We start from the raw sequence: 18,918 nt of genomic DNA on the forward strand, positions 1-18,918 counted from the left end.
TTGAAAGTCGAGTCCAGGCAGAAGAAACGTCAAGTAATTCACAGCGTTCTAGAGGAGCAGCCAAGTTCCCTCTCCCACTGACACCGCTAAAACTTTTGCTGCATCTTTCAGCAGCGCTCACAACATATGTGTTAATATCCCAGAACTGTAGCAAAATGCACATTCTAGATGTCTTTAAAAAATTCTTCAGCAGACCATGAGACCAGAGTTACTCATTTCTCATCCCCTCCCCTGACTAACATCAGGGGAAAACTATCAAGTCCATCCACTTCCCATTTCTGCGAGGGCACTGTCAGTGATTCAGAGGCATGTTAAGTGACAGGTGATCAGAGCCACAGCTATTCCAGCAACACTACATTTGATGTCTTTAAGCCTGGGCCCTGTTCTTATCAACCACATTGAACTTTTCATCTGTCTTTGACATTTCTACATAACCTAGAGTTGCTCAAAGTGTCAGTATTAATGAAAGGGCTGTAAAGGTTTTGTGCAACTCCAGTCCCTGGGCTACTGAAGAGTGCAGACCTGAGGCAGACAATCATCATCTCCAGATGAAAGGCATTTTCTTGCACTGAAACAGTGCTCTGAAGTCTCTGTTCCGAATGTCAGGAGCTGAGAGGATGTAATAACGTTCTGGGCTGGGAAGAGGTTCAGGCATTATCCCATTGCTTCATACTGTGCTTCCTACTTTCTCTAACTTCTTGTTTTCACTGCCTCCATGATACGTTCTTAGAGGAGACCACAACGTGCTTTTCTGAGCCTGGGGCAAACCATAACTTCTTTGCAGAATCTTATCCACTGTATTGCCAGCTGAAAGGCAAAAGTCCTGCAGAAGGTAGACCACAAACTTCTATGTGTAAGTGCCAAGTTCCTTAGATGCCAAAGCAGAACAAATTATTGCTTGCCCTAATGCAGGGTTGTGGAACCTTTTTTGGGATCGGAGGCCAATGACCCATAGAATAATCAGCTGGGGGGGCGCAAAAGTGAGAAGCAGCCTCCCACCCTCGAAAACCTCACTGATGTAGCCCTGACTGAGAAATAGAAAAAAAGACAGTTCCATCATTCCCCTTGCACACCAGTGCCACTAGGCCCAGGGAGCCCTCAGCTCTGGCATGGGGCCAAGAATGAGGGGTACAATATGTGGGAGGGGGCTGTTGAGAAGCAGGCTTGGGGTGGGGGGTCTGGTTGGGAAGGAGTGCAGGAGCAGCCTGGGGGGGATCAGGTGGGAGGGAGGTGCAGGAATGTGTTCGGAGTTGGGGGGTCTGGGAGGGTGTAAGGTGCAGGAGTGGGCTGGGGGTGTGGAGTCTGGGCAATGGGGGTCACTTACCTCCGCAGCTCCCTGGAGACGCGCATGGCTCTGCCCCCACCGCTCCTACTGGCCGTGATTCTGGCCAGTCAACGTGGCAGAGATAAAACCTCCAGGCAGTGCTTCCCCACCCTGCTGTTTCCCCAGCCGGGGAGGAGGGAGAGTGGCAGCACACAGAGCCACTCCCTCCCCCTGCCAGGCAGAGCCCGTGGGTCACATCTGGCCCCAGCTTGCCACACTCCAGTCCGCGAGGCTCGGAGCTCCCCACCCTGCAGCGGGGAGCCAGTGCTGGTGCTTCAGCATGCGTGGGGAGGTGGGTCTGGAGTTCCTAATGCTGGAGGCGGCAGGAGAGCCCTGAGCCTTGTGGGCTGGATCCAGGCAAGCTGAAGGCCAGATCCGGCCCATGGGCCGTAGGTTCCCTACCTCATCCTAATGTACGTGTTACTCCTGGGTTATGGCAGTTGCCCTTCTATCAATATCCCAAGATAGGTGGGTAGGTGAGACGCATTCTATACCTGTAATCCTTGGTGAGGTTAGGCCTTGTGGGATGTTGAGCTCCCCTTGTGGCTGCCCTACCATGTGCTCTTCTCTACCAGCCACGAATGCTGTCACTTTGTACCTGATTCTGCAAGCTCACGGATCAGCTCAGCTGGAGTCAGAACATGATTCATTCGAGTGGCGTTGTGCTGAGCACGGCATTGCACTCTGAGTGATTTAATATTCTTGGGGATGCTATTAATAACCAGTATTACAGGCACAGTAAGAGGCCCCAGCAGATACGGGAGCTTCATTGTACTGTACTTCAGGCACTGTACAGACACGGAGTAAAAGACTGTCTAACATAGACCACAGGCGGCCCAACAGGATTCTGTGTATGGCCTGCTGTTGCCCACGCATGGGTTGCCAGATTCTGCTGGTTTCTATCCGTGTAGTTTTTTTCTAATGGTATTACTAAAGTGACATGCTCGTAAAGCAAGGGCATGTGAAGGGAGGTGCATGCTGACTGCACACAACGTTGACTGTGACAGCCATGTGCTCCCACTGCTACAGTTCAGTCGGCACACCCTGAAAATTCTAGGTACACAAGCACAGTCAGCAAAACTACCCTATCCCCAGAGTCTGTCTTGGTTACAATAATCTTGTGGCCCACTGAGATGAAGGAAGGCCACTCACAGAACCCACTCATTAACCTAGGGTGCGCGTTGCTGGACCGGACAGACAAAGGATGGGAGGGAAAGGTGACGTGACTAGCCAAAGTTACACAGTAGTGTAATGCACAAAGGAGAAATAAAACACAGATCTCAGTACAGCAACCTGTTCAGTGGCTCATGCTGGCTCTGTATGATTCCCTGGCCTGACAAACTAGACAATTGCTTTGTGAGCTAATAGAACTTCAGCAAGCTACGAAATTATACATTGATGACCCAATAAACTGTTGCATTGCCCTATCCCTCACTAATGTGTGATGCAGTGCACGTCACAGATATCACACTATGGCTGTGTCTACACGTGCCCCAAACTTCGAAATGGCCATGCAAATGGCCATTTCGAAGTTTACTAATGAAGCGCTGAAATGCATATTCAGCGCTTCATTAGCATGCGGGCGGCAGCCGCGCTTCGAAATTGACGCTCCTTGCCGCCGCGCGGCGCGTCCAGACGGGGCTCCTTTTCGAAAGGATGCTGCCTACTTCGAAGTCCCCTTATTCCCGGAATCCTTTCGAAAAGGAGCCCCGTCTGGACGCGCCGCGCGGCGGCAAGGAGCGTCAATTTCGAAGCGCGGCTGCCGCCCGCATGCTAATGAAGCGCTGAATATGCATTTCAGCGCTTCATTAGTAAACTTCGAAATGGCCATTTGCATGGCCATTTCGAAGTTTGGGGCACGTGTAGACACAGCCTATGACATCAACACATTTTGTGGTGATAGTTCTGTGTCACAGAATTTCCTCTGTCCAGACTCCACAGCCACTTGAAGGCAGGAAATATTTCTTTCTTCTGGCTCCTTGAAAGGAAGCTTCAGTCTGTTTTCTCTTCTGTGTCAGTGCTCCTCTGGCTGAGTGGAGTCAACAATGTGCCCTTGTAGCCAAGAAGGCTAACTGCATATTGGAGTGTATAAGGAGAAGCATTTCCAGCAGATCTAGAGAAGTTTTTATTCCCCTCTACTTGGCACTGGTGAGGCCACATCTGCGGTATTGCATCCAGTTCTGGGCCCCCCCCAGTATAGAAAGAATGTGGACATGTTGGAGTGGGTTCAGGAGAGGGCAATGAAAATGATTAGGGGGCTGGAGCACATGACCTGTGAGGAAAGGCTGAGGGATTTGGAGTTTAGTTTGCAGAAGAGAAGACTGAGGGGCAATTTGATAGCAGCCTTCATCTTCCTGAAAGGGGGCTTGAAAGAGGATAGAGGGAAACTGTTTTCAGCAGTGACAGATGGCAGAACAAGGAGCAATGGTCTGAAGTTACAGTGGGGGAGGTCTGGGTTGGATACTAGGAAAACCTATTTCACCAGGAGGGTGGTGAAGCACTGAAATGCGTTACCGAGAGAGGTGGTGGAATCTCCATCCCTGGAGGTTTTTAACTTGACAAAGTCCTGGCTGGAAAGATTTAGTTGAGGTTGATCCTGCTTTGGGCGGGGGGATGGACTCGATGACCTCCTGAGGTCCCTTCCAGCCCTAGAATTCATTGATTCTGTGATTGCTTTTCAGGAGAAGAACCAAGCCAGACAGTCACCTGAGACTTCCTGTCCAATAGTGTTAACATCAGTAGGGCTCTAAATTTAAGGATATGTGTTACCTACCTCCCTGGCATATAGCTGTGGTTCACTTGCCAGGACTGTCTGGCTATATCTCCATTAGTCACTTCCTTGCCACTTTGGGGACCTTGGACAGCAGTGTACTTTTGGTTCTTTATATTCACTGTCTGTGGCACATAGTACTCTAGTTTCTTGTGGGCTGCAATGTTTGGTCTCATTTCAGTTGTTGGGATAGTGTGAAGGTGTTGGCTGGTGATATACAGGAGGCTTAAGTAGGTGGTCTAATGGTTCCATTTGATCATAGATGCTTAAAAAACCAAACACCCCTAATCAGCGTTCCCTCTAATCTTTTCCATCCATGTGCAGAATAAATGTTTTTATGTGCATGACCAATAGAAACACGAACCATAGCTGTGGGCATCGCTCTGCTAAGCAGCTGGGCAGCATTTGAATTGCACAAGCACAGTGTTTACAGGGAATGCTGACCCTAGCCCTCTCTGCTACAGCTGAAGTTTGAGCAGTGGTTCTCTAGAATAAAAAGACATTTCAAATAACACTTTCTCTCTTTTCATCCCCCTCTTCCAATAAACCTCTCGTGCTGCAGCAACCTTTTGGTTTTGCTTTGTGTCGTCTGTGTGCTAAAAGGAGACCTGCTTTCCTTTTCCTTATTTCAACGGTTGCTGCAAGGCCCAGAGGCACTCTACTTTCTGGAGTGTGGTAGAGGAGAAATGAGCCACGCTGCAAGTGTTCATTGGCTGTCTCCTTTAGCGAAATGCAGCCGTTACAGTGTGCCCTTCTTCATAAGGAGGCTTAATGCTTGTGAGCAATTTAAATGACCCTTCCATGGCTGTATGCCTGCCCCTGTGCCCCCCGGACCCTCCGTTCTGCCATTGTGGAATGAAAGAAGGGTCCCGTAAAAACAGGGCTGTAGATCTGCATTTACCCCGGGTTGTGGGGCTGGTTATTTTGCAAATATCCTAATCAGTGGAAACCTATCTGAGTCATTAAAGTATCTGCTATTAAAAGAAAGCTCAAAAGCTTCTCTCTTTCAACAAGAGAAAAATTGGTCCAGTAAAAGATAGTACCACACCTTTTTTCATAGTGCCATAGTACTTTCTATACATGCAGGATCTTCTCCTGCAGTCCCTGCTCTCTTTATACCTACAATCTAAAAATTTAGACATAAGTTACTAAGTCCCCAGTATTACACAATTATCCATATTCATGTCTGAAAATCAATCCTTACCAAAAAGACTGGAAAGTACAGTATTCTGAAGAAGCAGCCCTGTATTGTCTGGAGATTCAAGTATATATGGTCTTATGAATCTTTTCCATGTGCATTTTGTGTGATCCTGCGTAAATAATCCAATGATTTAACTGTAAACTTTGCCAATAATGTCAGGAGCCAGCTAGATGTTTCATCTGATATTGTGAACTGTAGCCGCTAAGTAATCACATGACCTTCATTAACATTCAGAACTGTTACTTACCCACTATACAGTCAGGCTAATGGTCAGTCACAGAGAAAGAAAATTGCTTTTCTTTTGCCTAAATGGTAAAATGTAATATTTTCCCTAAGGGCTTCAATTTCTTCACAGCAGATGATAAAATACATCATCCAATCCCCAGGCAATATCTTAAAGAAGCATATTTCCAATTATAATCTCATATCAGATGCCACAAAAGTGCATGTTGCCTTGTTGAAATTCCCTGTTGCACCATCATAGTTTGTCAGAGAATGTTCATAATATTTGCCTTAAGTTCAAGGCACTCTGGCTTGTCATTTTGTTCATGCTTGGACCACTGTGTCCCTCTACTGGATGGAAAACACTGCTCACGCAGCAGCAGCATGTTTTCCTCTCTGGTTTAGCTCATTGTTCGTCATCCAGGGGCACAAGTACCCCTCAGGGTACTCAGACCTTTTCCAGAGGGTACATGAACTCAGTGTTTCTCAACCTTTTAAATGAATAAAAAATTGGACTTATTTTGTGTTCATCTAATTTTTTTTATTTGTTTCATTTTACAAAATCATCAGTGCAATAGCAAGTTTATTGCCTCTAGGCCGTTTCTTCCAACCAACCTGTTATGTATGATTAAGTTATTTAAACAACTGTGTTGCAATGGCTGAAAAAAGATGTGTCTGAAAATTGTAGGTCCTGGGGATATTTATAATTTTCTTTGTTTTGAAAAAGGGGTACTTTATAAAAAAAGGTTGAGAAACACTGGTTTATCTGGTAGCTGGTGCTGACTGAACATTTTCTGATGGACCGTTTTGCTGTCAGAGAATACTACTCCGACAAAATCTAAAGGTTTCATGGGAACTTGTTTGTTGAAATTTTCAAAAGGGAATTGTGGAGATGATATATTTTGGTCAGATGCAATGTGAATATGGGGTAGTATGATATATAGGACTATATGAGGCAATCTAAATGAAACTGTTCCACCCTACGGGTGTGCAACCTGTCAGTAAAAGTGAAATGAAATATCTTTTATTTTGCAAAAATTCCAAGATATTATGACTTCTAGTTCTGATTTCGGAGGACACATGACTTCAAAACCTTGGAATGTCCCGTGCGAGGGAAGGTCCATTTATGACAAACTCTGCTAAGCCTGTTTTTCTAGCCTCTCCTAGGTACCCGTGTGTTTGGTGCTGCCAGTTGTGAGTTCTGGTCCCTGCGCTGCAGTGCATGCAGTTTTCTGAGGAGCCCTGTTGTGTCTGTACGTGTAGGTGACTACTGAGCATTAGGCCCTTTATGCCTGTGGGTATAAGCAAATATATCAAGAAAAAAATGAGGAGCAGGGGGTTACATAAGAGCATGCTTTACAGCTACAGTCAGTGGGACCAAAGGCCCTGGGGCAAGGTAGGAGGGAGGCATGGCTCCATGCCTTCACAAGGGGTGTGGCCAAATATGGACGGGGCAGGCCCTGGTACAACTGCTCCCCTTACCTCCCCGTCAGCGGACCTGGCTGCAGTTACACAAAGAGGGGGGAACACAACCCAGATACTCAAATTCGACACATCAACCCTTGATATGAACAAAGACAGCAATTATCTCACACGTTACAAGGACTGCTTCCCTTCCTTTGATGTTCGTAATTATCTCAGGCAAGACACTTAACATTCCCAACCCCTCAACCACATCCTTCAGTCCTATGTACTTGATTTGTCCATTTTTATTGCAGGCTGGTTTTTTTTGGACCTCTGTACTATATAATTGTCAGTCTGTACTTGAAATACTATTCATCTGGAGAAGTTGGTCTGTCCCATGAAAGCTCAACACCTAATAAATCATTTTGTTAGTCTTTAAAGTGCTACATGATGGCTATTTTGTTTTGTTAGAATAGAGACTAACATGGCCACCTCTCTGTTCTTGTTCAAGATCGTAAAAAGAAACAAGACCTCCTAGTGATGCATCTGCAGCTCTGGGCTTTGTTGCTTCTACAGACGTGTAGATTAAACTACCAAGGGACCAGGGAAAACAATTGCTTTGTAGATCTGCAGTAGGTACTTACTTCATAAATCTGCAACTATCCCAGAATAAAAACCTCTTGGAGAATGCAAAGGGGCATAATTGGAAAAATAATAGGTAAGGCTATAAGAAAATCCTGGGCTGTGATTTTTGTTGCATGAACCACAACTTTTAACACACATTGCAACTTTTTATTGCTACAAATTAGAGTTGTCTTGTGACACCCTGTGCCCGGTCCAATACCAGTCACTCAAATTTGACAAGGCCATCTCTCTATCATCAACTGTATCGGTCAGCAATCATCATTTCTTCAGAGGAGAACCTAGTAGCATGGTAGAAGTTAGGGAAGATGACCTTTCCTCAGGCCAGGGCTGGACTTTTACCTCTAATCTGCTGTAGATGAACTGCAAAGTCACATCCTTTCTATTATTGTTATTATTTCTAATACCTGCGGTAAATAAATGTAATTTTATAAATAAAAATATGCCACATTTATGGTCAGGTTGCTGCTTCACAGACTTTGCCCTGAAGCCTTCCTAGGGCTGAGAATGGTAGAAAGGTTATAATGGTGTCATTTGGTCATACTAGGGGACTTTTTATGTGCAGTCATTTCAGAACTGTCGGTTGGGACCTCCCCCTACTCTAGCATACGAGGAAGATGTGCTAATGATGTGGCAAGCAGTCTTAGCAAGTCTGATTTCACACAACCAACATTTGGAACTGAAATGGAATTCTCGGACTGCCAGTATCTGGGGACCAAGTGAAAGGGGGCGGCTGTATGCACTTGGAGGAGATGGGAGATGTATCAATTTGTGCAGGTTGTATAACTGGAAGTGTGTGTGGGGCCAGGGGATATTACATCGTCAAGGGGCTTCCAAGTAAGACAGATTACTCACAGTGGAATCTAGGCATTACCTGGCATTTTTGTGGGCGTTAGGGAATTATACAAGCGATGACTGTTTGCCCATCATGAGTTCTCATGGCCATGCCAATCCTGCAAACACAATTTTATGCTTTTCACATCACCTTAGGAAGAGCGTACATATGTTCTTGCAAGCAAAGCTGGGCCAGGCTTGGATGGGAATATGAATGAGAAACATGCAAGGAAAACCCAATGTGTTGCAGGACATGGTGCTGGTGATTGTCTAGGAAGTGTTCTTCACAAGCTGGTACTAATGACCAGGTTCCAGGCTCGGAAGAGTCTGCCATTCATGGAGTCATGTGAGGTAATGCCCCAACCAGTTGTGGCACACTGCTGTGGGAGCAGCAGCCAGCGAGATGAGAGAGAAAATGGAGTTCTTCACTCTGACCGAGGGCCCTTGATGCTTGAAGGGGGAAGGTGAACCAGAACTTTTTCAGCTACAAAGTTGCAAGTTTGCGGTAAGTTTGGTTCCAGTTCTGGATACAGCTGAGGACCAATTCTGATTGTATCTGAGTAGGGCTGACCACCCCTAATTAAAATGAGGCTAAAAGATGAACCAGTGCTGGCTGATGTCCTACAAGCCTGTGCCATGGAGGTTGCAGCCCCACTATTTCTAAGGACCTTTGCAGTATACACCACACTCAGGAATAAGGACTTGGTTGCTCTGGTAGCTGGAACTGAATGTTTCTCTCAAGGGTTCCCACAGGCTTTTAATAACTACTCCAGGCTGGAGTCCTAACAGGTGATTAAAGTGAGCCTGTTGGTCGCCAGACTGAGCTGTGCCAGACAGCCCATCCAGGAAAATGCAATTACCCTCCTAAAGAGTACAACAAGGTCTGTCCAAAATTGCATAACTAGAGCATCCTCTGAAAGGACACCCACTGAAACATGTCACACTAGCTACTGATCAGTCAGCTGGTACACTGCAGGGCATTGTTTGTTGCAGCCAGGCCTGCCAACAGAGGGGAAAATGGGACAGCTGCCCCAAGGCCCCATGATTTAAAAGGACCCAGGGCTCCAGGCCACCGCTGCTAGTGCAGCAGCCATGGTGACTGCAGCCCCAGGACTGTTTAATCACCCCCAAAGCACCAGGTGGCGTATCCTGGGCAGTGCCAGAAGGCTGGCTGAGGGAGAGTAGCGCCCCCCACCTTATCAGCCTGAGGTGGGCATGGAGCCACTCCCTGCTTCCTGCCTCTTGCCCAGAGACCCAGCAAGTCTCTTGGCTGCCCTGATCACCACTTATTGATGAATAAGAGAAGGGGGAATTTCAACCAAGCACAGCCCAGTTTCTTGTAGTAACAGAAAGATTTAGCAAAGTTCTCATTTGCTGGGTTCTCATTTGCTGAAGGCAAGCCTTTAAATGAACTCAAAGAGAAGCTGACGCTGTCACTCCCCGATCATATTGAAACTGTTTGGCGTTGAGCCTGGAAAAATACTATAGAATGTTGTCCAGCATGACGTTCTAGTGAAGCACACCAGAGAGTGACAAACTGTATTAACAGACTGAGTTTGGTCACTGTCCATTTGCTACTTCTCCTGTTGTGCAACCTCCTGCAGAGTGCACCTAATGACAGTTTATTACAGTGTCCATTGCCGTGTTGCATAAGTGCACTGAATAAATGAAATTTTATGTTGCCAAGTTCCTGATCAATGATCACATACTTTTTGTGTGGTATACAGAAGAGTACACAGTAATTCAAGATCATAGTTATCTGTACCAGTGTGGTAGAAGCTATATAAACAATATGGTGTTATTTGAGATCTTGTAAGTAATCATGACACGAGATATGAGACACAAGAAGTCATTCTTCTGCTCTACTCTGCCCTGGTTAGGCCTCAGTTGGAGTATTGTGTCCAGTTCTGGGCACCGCATTTCAAGAAAGATGTGGAGAAATTGGAGAGGGTCCAGAAAAGAGCAACAAGAATGATCAAAGGTCTAGAGAACATGACCTATGAAGAAAGGCTGAAAGAATTGGGCTTGTTTAGTTTGGAAAAGAGAAGATTGAGGGGGGCATGGTAGTCATTTTCAAGTATCTAAAAGGTTGTCATAAGGAGGAGGGAGAAAACTTGTTCTTCTTGGTCTCTGAGGACAGAACAAGAAGCAATGGACTTAAACTGCAGCAAGGGAGGTTTAGGTTGAACATTAGGAAAAAGCTCCTAGCTGTCTGAGTGGTCAAACACTGGAATAAATTGCCTAGGGAGGTTGTAGAATCTCCATCGCTGGAGATAATTAAGAACAGGTTTGGATAAATGTCTATCAGGGGTGGTCTAGACAGTACTTGATCCTGCCTTGAGGGCAGAGGGCTGGACTCAATGACCCCTCAAGATCCCTTCCAGTCCTAGCATTCTATGTTTGATTGTATGATGCACAAAGACACGAGGGCAGAGTTATGGTGTTTTGAGCAACCATTTCTATGGCATTTCCAGACCTCCACCCTCTTCTTATTTTATTTGATTTAATTTTATTGTTTTCTATGAGGTGGGTCGGATAGAAGGCTAGAACGTGCAGGCCTGGCCTTAAGAGAAGGCGAGTAAGGCAGTTGCCTAGTGCCCCACGCTCCAATTAGCATCCACTGCCCAATAGCTGGGCCCCATTGTCAGTGTGTTTCTTGGGCCCTGCCCAATGGCTGGGCCCTACTTGACCGGCTCTGAGAATAGGCCTGTTGTGGGGTATTGAGTGACTATGTCAGCTGCTGTGGTGGGAAGAGGACTAGGGGAGAACTGGGTCAGAGAACAGAACACAAGAAGTAGTGGAGACCCTCAAATGGTAAATAAGAGGACTGCAAATCCCAAGAGCTTAAAAGTCATGACACAAAGTACATCCCATGAGATGTACATCCTTCCTGAAATGCCCATGAATCATGTCCCAATGTCCTTGAGTCACATGCCCATGTAGCCACATATCCAGATAGTAAGTGGAGAATGAATGTACAGCTGCCAACCCTTCCAGAATTGTCCTGGAGACTCCAGGAAGTCAAGATTAATCTTTAATTAGAGACCATGTGTGATGGGGTTCTGGGGTCCCCCAAGCTCTGCACCCTGTCCGCAGGCAGGAGTGTCTCTCACTCATCAGGAAAACAGCAGATTTATTAGCCGACAGGACACAGCATCGTACAGAGGAGTCAGTACAGCAGGCAGAGACAGCCAGTCCAATCCATGTTGGGGAGAGGAGGCCCCGAGGGGCCCCCAGAGCTGGGGCCTTGCCCCCTCCTTTGTCTCTCTCTCTCTTCCAGCCCAGACTAACCGCTTCCAACTCCCAGTTCCAATTCAAACCCCTCAGGCTCCACCTCCTCCTTTGTCTGCAGTACAAAGGTGTTACCTGGTCGTCAGGGTTACCCTCAGCAGGAGCCCCACACCCTCTGTGAGCCACACACACGCACACAGGTATCCCCCACTCCATCACACCATGTCAGGTGATGAAACCTCCAGGAATACGGCCAACCAAAATTGGCAACCCTAACTGAAAGGGGCAGAAAATCCACCGGGGAGTACCCCAGGGTGGAGATGGGTCATTTTGTTTATTTACCAATCAGAAAATGGTTCTTCTGACTTACCAGCCTCTCCTTTTGACACCCCCACCCCACAGACCTCTTCTCATTTTGAAATAATCTTCTTGCTGGCACCGGGGATTCCTCTGAATTTCAGAGTACTTTATGCACATGCCACATCTGCTTGTCGGTTCATCAGCCATGGTGCAACAAGCAGCCATTACGGTGCTTTGTACCAGAGACAACATTTGCAACTCCTGGAAGCTGGTTTCTGATCGCCTGATCACATTGCTCGCAGGTTTCCAGTGCAGTAATTTATTGTGCTTGATTAATGCAAAAGCAATAGAATGTCAAGACAGAATAATTGTCTCCTGTTTTGAGTGTAGGTGCCCTGGCAGACTTGAACCTGGGACCTCAGTGCAGGCCCCTCTACAGCTTGAGATAAAGACCAGCTGGTCCTTAGCTCAGGCTGTAGAGAACACTAATTCTTTTCTCTATGAAATGGTCTAGGTGCCACTACATGGGACAGCAAACCACATGTAGGTGTGTGGGTTACATACTTCCCCTAGCTGATGGAGCACATCCCAAGCTTCAGGGACCCAGTTAAAATCCCAAACAAGCCTCCACTTTTAAGTGCCCACACTCACACCAGGGACTTTGGGAGTTTAGTGCAGGCACCTCTACAATTTGGCTCTCAGCTTAGGCTGCAGAGGACACTTATTCTTTCTCTGGGAAGTGGTCTCGGTGCCATTACGTGGGACAGTGAATCCCATATAGGTGTGTGGCTTACAAGGGCATTAGTTTTGGGTTTTCTTCCTCCTTTTAAATTTCATACGTGAATTTAGTGACAATGAAAGTTCCTAGGTTATAGCATCGGAAATTGGAGGCTTCCAGTTATCTCCAGCATGAGCAGTCAACAGGCAGCATTCTTTCCCATGCTAAACAACCTCTGTCACTGCTGTTAACATGTGTCAGACTGCAGAGATACCGGACAGAGCTGCCCTGACTTTATGCTCTGTTCAGCCTTTATTTAGCCTCGGCTGGCTGTGAGCAAGGTGGTGCTGGCATTTTGATGTGGGCCTTAGGGACTCCACTGAGCCATGCTATGCTGCTAAGGACTGCTGAGCAACTTTTGAGTGGTAATCAAAGGATTGATTTGCACATCCTGTCTTGGGAGGCAAAAGGCTAATACACCAGCTCGCTGCATCTCCGTTGATGTACATGTTAGGATTTTTGTGGCTGATGCATTAGCTCAGGCTGTTGTTGCTTTTCTCCAAGCCAGGGCTGACATCAAAGAGCCTGCTTCAAGTGGTGAATTTGGATGTATTTATTCACTACTCATGCTGTGAAAGGTCCAGACCAGTGGTGGGCAATCTGCAGCCCGCAGAACCCCTGCCTGCACCCACCCCCACATGTCTCTTATGCAGTGGGGCACCAGACCCCTTCACTTCCCATGCATCCCCCTCCCTCACAGAGCTGGAACACTGCGAATCAGCCATTTGCAGCATTCCAACTCTAGGAGGGAGCGGGAGAAGCAGGGATGGAGCATGAATCAAGAGATTCATGTGCTCCAAAAGTGCTGAGGGGGAGGAAGAAGAGCAGGTGAATGGGGGACCCCAGTTCCCCACTGTGAAAGGCGTGTGTGACAGAGGGGGTTAGACAGGGCCATGGGGTCGCAGGTGGAACCCCAGTGGGCCCCAGCTGGGGGAAGCTGGGCCGACAGACAGCTGTGTTGGTGAGTCTGCTCCCCAGCTGGGGAAAGCTGGGGAGAAGCCGCATCTGGTTCCCTGCTGTTGATGGGAGCCAGGAAACTGACCAGTGCTTGTAAACTGGTCAGTTTCCTACCTCCTGCAAGTCAAGGGGAGCCAGAAGTCAGACTGCCGCCTGGCTCCTGACTCTTCTCAATTTGCACAAAATTTGAGTTATGCGAGAGTGCTCAGGAGCGCAACCCTTGTGTAACTGTGAGGTCTACTGTACTGTTAATATACAAATTCTCTTCAGGATTTTATCTTCTTTGCTCTCCCATAGCCGTTAGCTGGAGGAAGAGCTCAGCTGGACAATGACAACCCACAAGAGGAGGATATTATTTCTTCTCCACATCCTACTCCCCCTGAAGTGTATCACAAAAACCCCATTGACTTTAATGGGGCCAGTTTTCAGCCCAGGCTTGTGTATGTTCCCATCTACCTGAGTATCATTCACTGTTAGTAGAGGAGGAGAGACTTCCCTGTGCCGTGTGGGACGTGACTCCTAAACAAAGATCGTCCTGTGTTTTCCAGAGCAGCCCCATCCCTGAATCACAGAAGTAAGGGATGGAGAGATAGTGTGCAACAGAAGCTGCTGGATCTGGTATTGATACAAATCTCTGTGCCAGTAATTAGGAAGGGCCTTGTGTTCTCTCCAGAACACATTTAATCTATTTTAGTTCCTGCTACTGCTTGCAGTGATGGAAGGGAAAGAGAAAGAAAAGCAAAACCTCGTTTGCTCCACTTTCTCTTATTGCCACCAGCCAAAACATGAGGGGTTATCAGCAGTAATGATACTTTGCCCTTAACAGAGCTGATCTCAAGCCCACTGAAGGAAAGACGGTCAGAGGCTGGGGCACTAATGTGATATTTGGAAGATACCGGTTTAGTTCTCTGCTCTACCGCAGGCTCCCTGTTTGAGTTAGTGCCTCAGTGTGCCTTTCTATGCCTCCGATCCCCATCTGGACAATGGGGAGACCACTACCTACCTCACAGGGGTGGTGTGAAAATAAACAGATTAAAGATTGTGAGGCCCTTAGATATTATGGTAATGAAAGACGGACAAGTACCTTAGTAGACTTGTGGCTCTGAACATGCTTTGCAAGTAATTAGTTCACAGCTTGGTGACGTAATAAACACATCTCTTCCAGTAGCCAGGCTGGGATGCAATGTTTGACAAACACCCAAAGTAAGGGACTCTGAAAAACTATTTGTGCAAGAATCTCAAAGTGCTGAGGTTCCTTCCTTTTGGCTTTGTGACTCTGTTTCTGATGCAACCTTTGTAAGCAATGAAAATCAGAGGGCACCAAATATGCATGGATTGCAAGTAACACCAGGGAAACTATGTGTGACATCCTTCTAACTGGGGTACACTGAAGAGGTATGAGTTAGCTCCATTTTGCCAATGAACACACTGAAATAGAGAGAAATGAAACGGTTTTTCCAGTGTCACACAGCAATTTAGGGGTAAAACTGGAAATAGAACCCAGCAGTCCTGGCTCCCTGTCCCTTGCTCTGACCACTGGGGAAGATACATTATAATCTCTAGCAAAATTTAGCAAATACAGTAGTACACTTGTGCTCTAACCTACATCCTGAGCAATCCCATTGGAGTAGATGAGATAATGCAATTTAATCAGGCCTGCTGTGTTTCTGAATTGGCATGAAAGAGCACTGCATATTTGATATTAAAGATAGGTGTTGTTTTAAATGGATGGGATGGCACTGAAATGAATATGGTACAAAAATATGTTATTCAGACCTGTAAGTGTACTTGACTTCTAAGTGCACTTATGTCTCATGGAATAAATGGCAGCTGCTTCCCACTGTAATTAGTGAAGAGATGTTTGTTTGCAATGTGGAAATCTCCTGTTCATATCATAGAATCATAGAATGCTAGACCTGGAAGAGACTTCAAGAGGTCATCAAGTTAGTCCCCTGCCCTCACAGCAGGAACCAGCAACATTTACAGCATCCCTGTTAGGTATTTATCTAACGTGTTCTTAAACATCTCCGGTGATGGAGATTCTACAAACAATCTAGGCAATTTATTCCAGTAATTAGCCCCACCGACAGGAATTTTCCCTAATGTCTATTCTAACCCTTCCCTACTGCAATTTAAGCCCATTGCTTCTTGTTCGGTTTTCAGAGGCTAAGGAGAATAATTTTCTCCCTTCTCCTTTTAACACTTTTTTAGGTACTTGAAAGCCACTATTATGTCCCCTCTCAGCCTTCTCTTTTCCAGCTAAACAAACCCAATTCTTTTAATCTTCTCTCAGAGGTCATATTTTCTAGACCTTTAATCGTTTTAGTTGTTGTTCTCTGGACCCTTTCCAATTTCTCCACATCTTTCCTAAAATATGGTGCGCAGAACCGGACACAGTACTGCAGCTGAGACCTAGTCAGTGCAGAGCAGAGCAGAAGAGTTACTTCTCAGCCACGTCTACATGGCCCCGGCCCCAGCAGAGCTATGCTAAGCAGGTTTCTAGAAACTGCAGATGGCTTTCCATTTGCATACTCACTCAGCTAATTAGCATAGCTGTGCGAGATTTTGCTCTTGGCAGAGGGTGGTGCCAGCAGTAAACATGCCATGTGAATGCGCCTCTGCTAGATAAACCCCTCTCTCTAGCCAGTCCCTTACCCAGAGTGAAATTTCCAGAAACCTGCTTAGCATAGCTCTGCTGGCAGCGAGGCTGAAGACCAGGGCTGTGTAGACATGGCCCTTGTGTCTTGCTCACAAGACACTTGTTAATGCATCCCAGAATCATGTTTGCTTTTTTTTGCACCAGCATCACACGGTTGACTCATACTCAGCTTGTGGTCCACTATGACCCCTAGATTTCTTTCTGCAGTACTCCTTCCTAGGGAGTTCCTTCCCATTTTGTATGGGTGAAACTGATTGTTCCTCCCTACGGCTGTGTCTACATTACAGAGTTATTTCAAAATAACCTCACTCTTTCAAAATAACTTTGCTAGCATCTGCACTAAGCACACTCTGTTTAGAAATGATTTCAAAATTGGTAACTCTCAGTGCAGGAGGAGTAACGCCCATTTTGAATTTGCTATTCTGAGAGGCACTGTTAAGATATGGAATAGCGCTATTTCGAAATAAGCCATAATGGGTTTCAATGGCACTATTTCAAAATAGCGCTATCATAGAATGGTAGGACTGGAAGGGACCTTGACAGGTCATCGAGTCCAGCCCCCTGCCCTCGTGGCAGAACCAAGTACTGTCTAGACAATCCCTGACAGACATTTATCCAATCTGTTATTAAACATCTCCAGCGATGGAGATTCTACAACCTCCCTAGGCAATTTATTCCAGGGTTTGACCACCCTGACAGTTAGGAACTTTTTCCTAATGTCCAACCTAAACCTCCCTTGCTGCAGTTTAAACCTATTGCTTCTTTTTCTATCCTCAGAGGAAAATGCTATGTATCTGAAAATGACATTTCAAAATCTCTGGGTGCTATGTCAAAATATATTTTGTGTGTAGTTGTGTTATTTCAAATATTTCAAAATAACTGTTTTGAAATATCTTATTTCAAAATAGGGCTGCAGTGTAGGCATAGCCTAGGTGCAGTACTTTGCATTTGTCCTTATTGAACTTCATTATATTTACCTTAGACTGTTTCTCCAGTTTGTCCTGATCATTTTGAATTCTGATCCTATCCCCTAAAGCACTTGCAACCCCTCCCATCTTGGTATCATCTGTAAACTTAATAAGTTTATTTTCTATGCCATTATCTAAACCATTTATGAAGATGTTGAACAGAGCTGTTCCCAAAACTGACCCTTGCGGAACCCTACTTGATATTCTCTTCCACTCTGAATGTGAGCCATTAATAACTATTCTCAGTGACCAGTTATCCAACCAGTTATGCGCCTACCTGGTCCCTAGTTTTTTAGTACAGTAATATGTTTGCCTTGTATGTCAAAAGTAAGGAGTTCAAATCATGGATGGTTAGGCTTCAGGGAATAATATACAGTATTCTGACGCCTCCACCTTCCTCTTGAGTCTGCTGAATTGTCTTCTGTTGAAGATATAACAATGGATAACTTCCAGTGCAAAAGTATATGAGCCCCAAGATCAGGGGTTGGCAAACAAAAGAGCAAGAAGAGCCATTTTTTTTTCCGAATTTGGTAAAAAACTCACTAAGTCAAGAGCTGCAATGCATGTGACTATGAGACGGTCCTTAATAAATAACATTAAACCATACTTTTGGTAACCCCTATTTTAAGAAAAGCGCACACATATATCCCACAATGCACTGCACAGATTAAAAGGGGGAGTTATCCAATGTTTCAAGATCACATATGATTTTCTATTTAGATGTGAGTGGTTTATTGTTCAGCTTTTAGACATTTACTGGAATATTGAAAATAATCAGGAGCGGTTTTTTACTTTCAATTATAGTGTCAGAAGCTACAAAGAAGTCCTTAAAGAGCCTCACGTGGCTCTGGAGCTGCAGGTTGCCAACCCTGGCCCTAGATGAAGCACGTCTCTTCAGGCACTCAGTAAGATTAGACAGGAGACTAGCTAGGCTGTTAGTTTTCAGGTGTGGCACTGCTCAGAATACTAGGCTGCTGTTCTCTTAATGTACCAGAAAGCCACACAGCCACCAGACAAGACAGACACTATCATTTCTGTTATGGTGGGTGATGGGACATGAGTCTAAATTGTCATCAGTCTCCTTTCTGGTAGCATTTGATCCCATTCTGGTTGCTAGTCTCTTACCTTTTGCAGTGTGTCTATCTAAATTAGACTTTACATTCTTTGGGGAAGAGACATGGTCTTTTAGGGCTGCTAAGGATTGCGTGCACCTTCCTAGATGATGCTCTATATGTAACAGCAATGAATAAAAGCCCAGGTAGAACAATGTAATAGAAACATGCTGTTGTAAAATGCAAGTAGATTTACACTGAACATCAGCCGGAGTCTGTAAATTTGCAGAATGCACACATAGATTGCTAACAAGGTGAAAGGCAATTTTGTGGTCCTTTGAGACTCTTGTGGGTTATTTATGCATGTAATGTATGTCAATATTAGGAGACAGGGAAAGAATTGCGATGGTTTATATAGGAAAATACTACTTCATGCTGGTTCTTTCTTAATCCTCCTTGTGTGTACACTGCCTTAGTAAAATATGCAGAGACTGATGGAGTTTGCTACAGGATTAGCATCTAGTACCAGTCACACAAAGGGCTGTTTAACATAAATAACTGTGCCGTAAAATGGAT

At 45.6% G+C, this 18,918-nt stretch overlaps 1 protein-coding gene across 1 annotated transcript in view; it reads left to right on the forward strand.

The window, feature by feature from the left end:
* Nucleotides 1-18,918, forward strand: part of SLCO3A1 (solute carrier organic anion transporter family member 3A1) — a 239,262-nt gene that overhangs the window by 143,877 nt on the left and 76,467 nt on the right. The window lies entirely within an intron of this gene.

This window comes from Carettochelys insculpta, chromosome 12 (assembly GCF_033958435.1).
Source record: "Carettochelys insculpta isolate YL-2023 chromosome 12, ASM3395843v1, whole genome shotgun sequence".
NCBI classification, from domain to species: Eukaryota; Metazoa; Chordata; order Testudines; family Carettochelyidae; genus Carettochelys; species Carettochelys insculpta.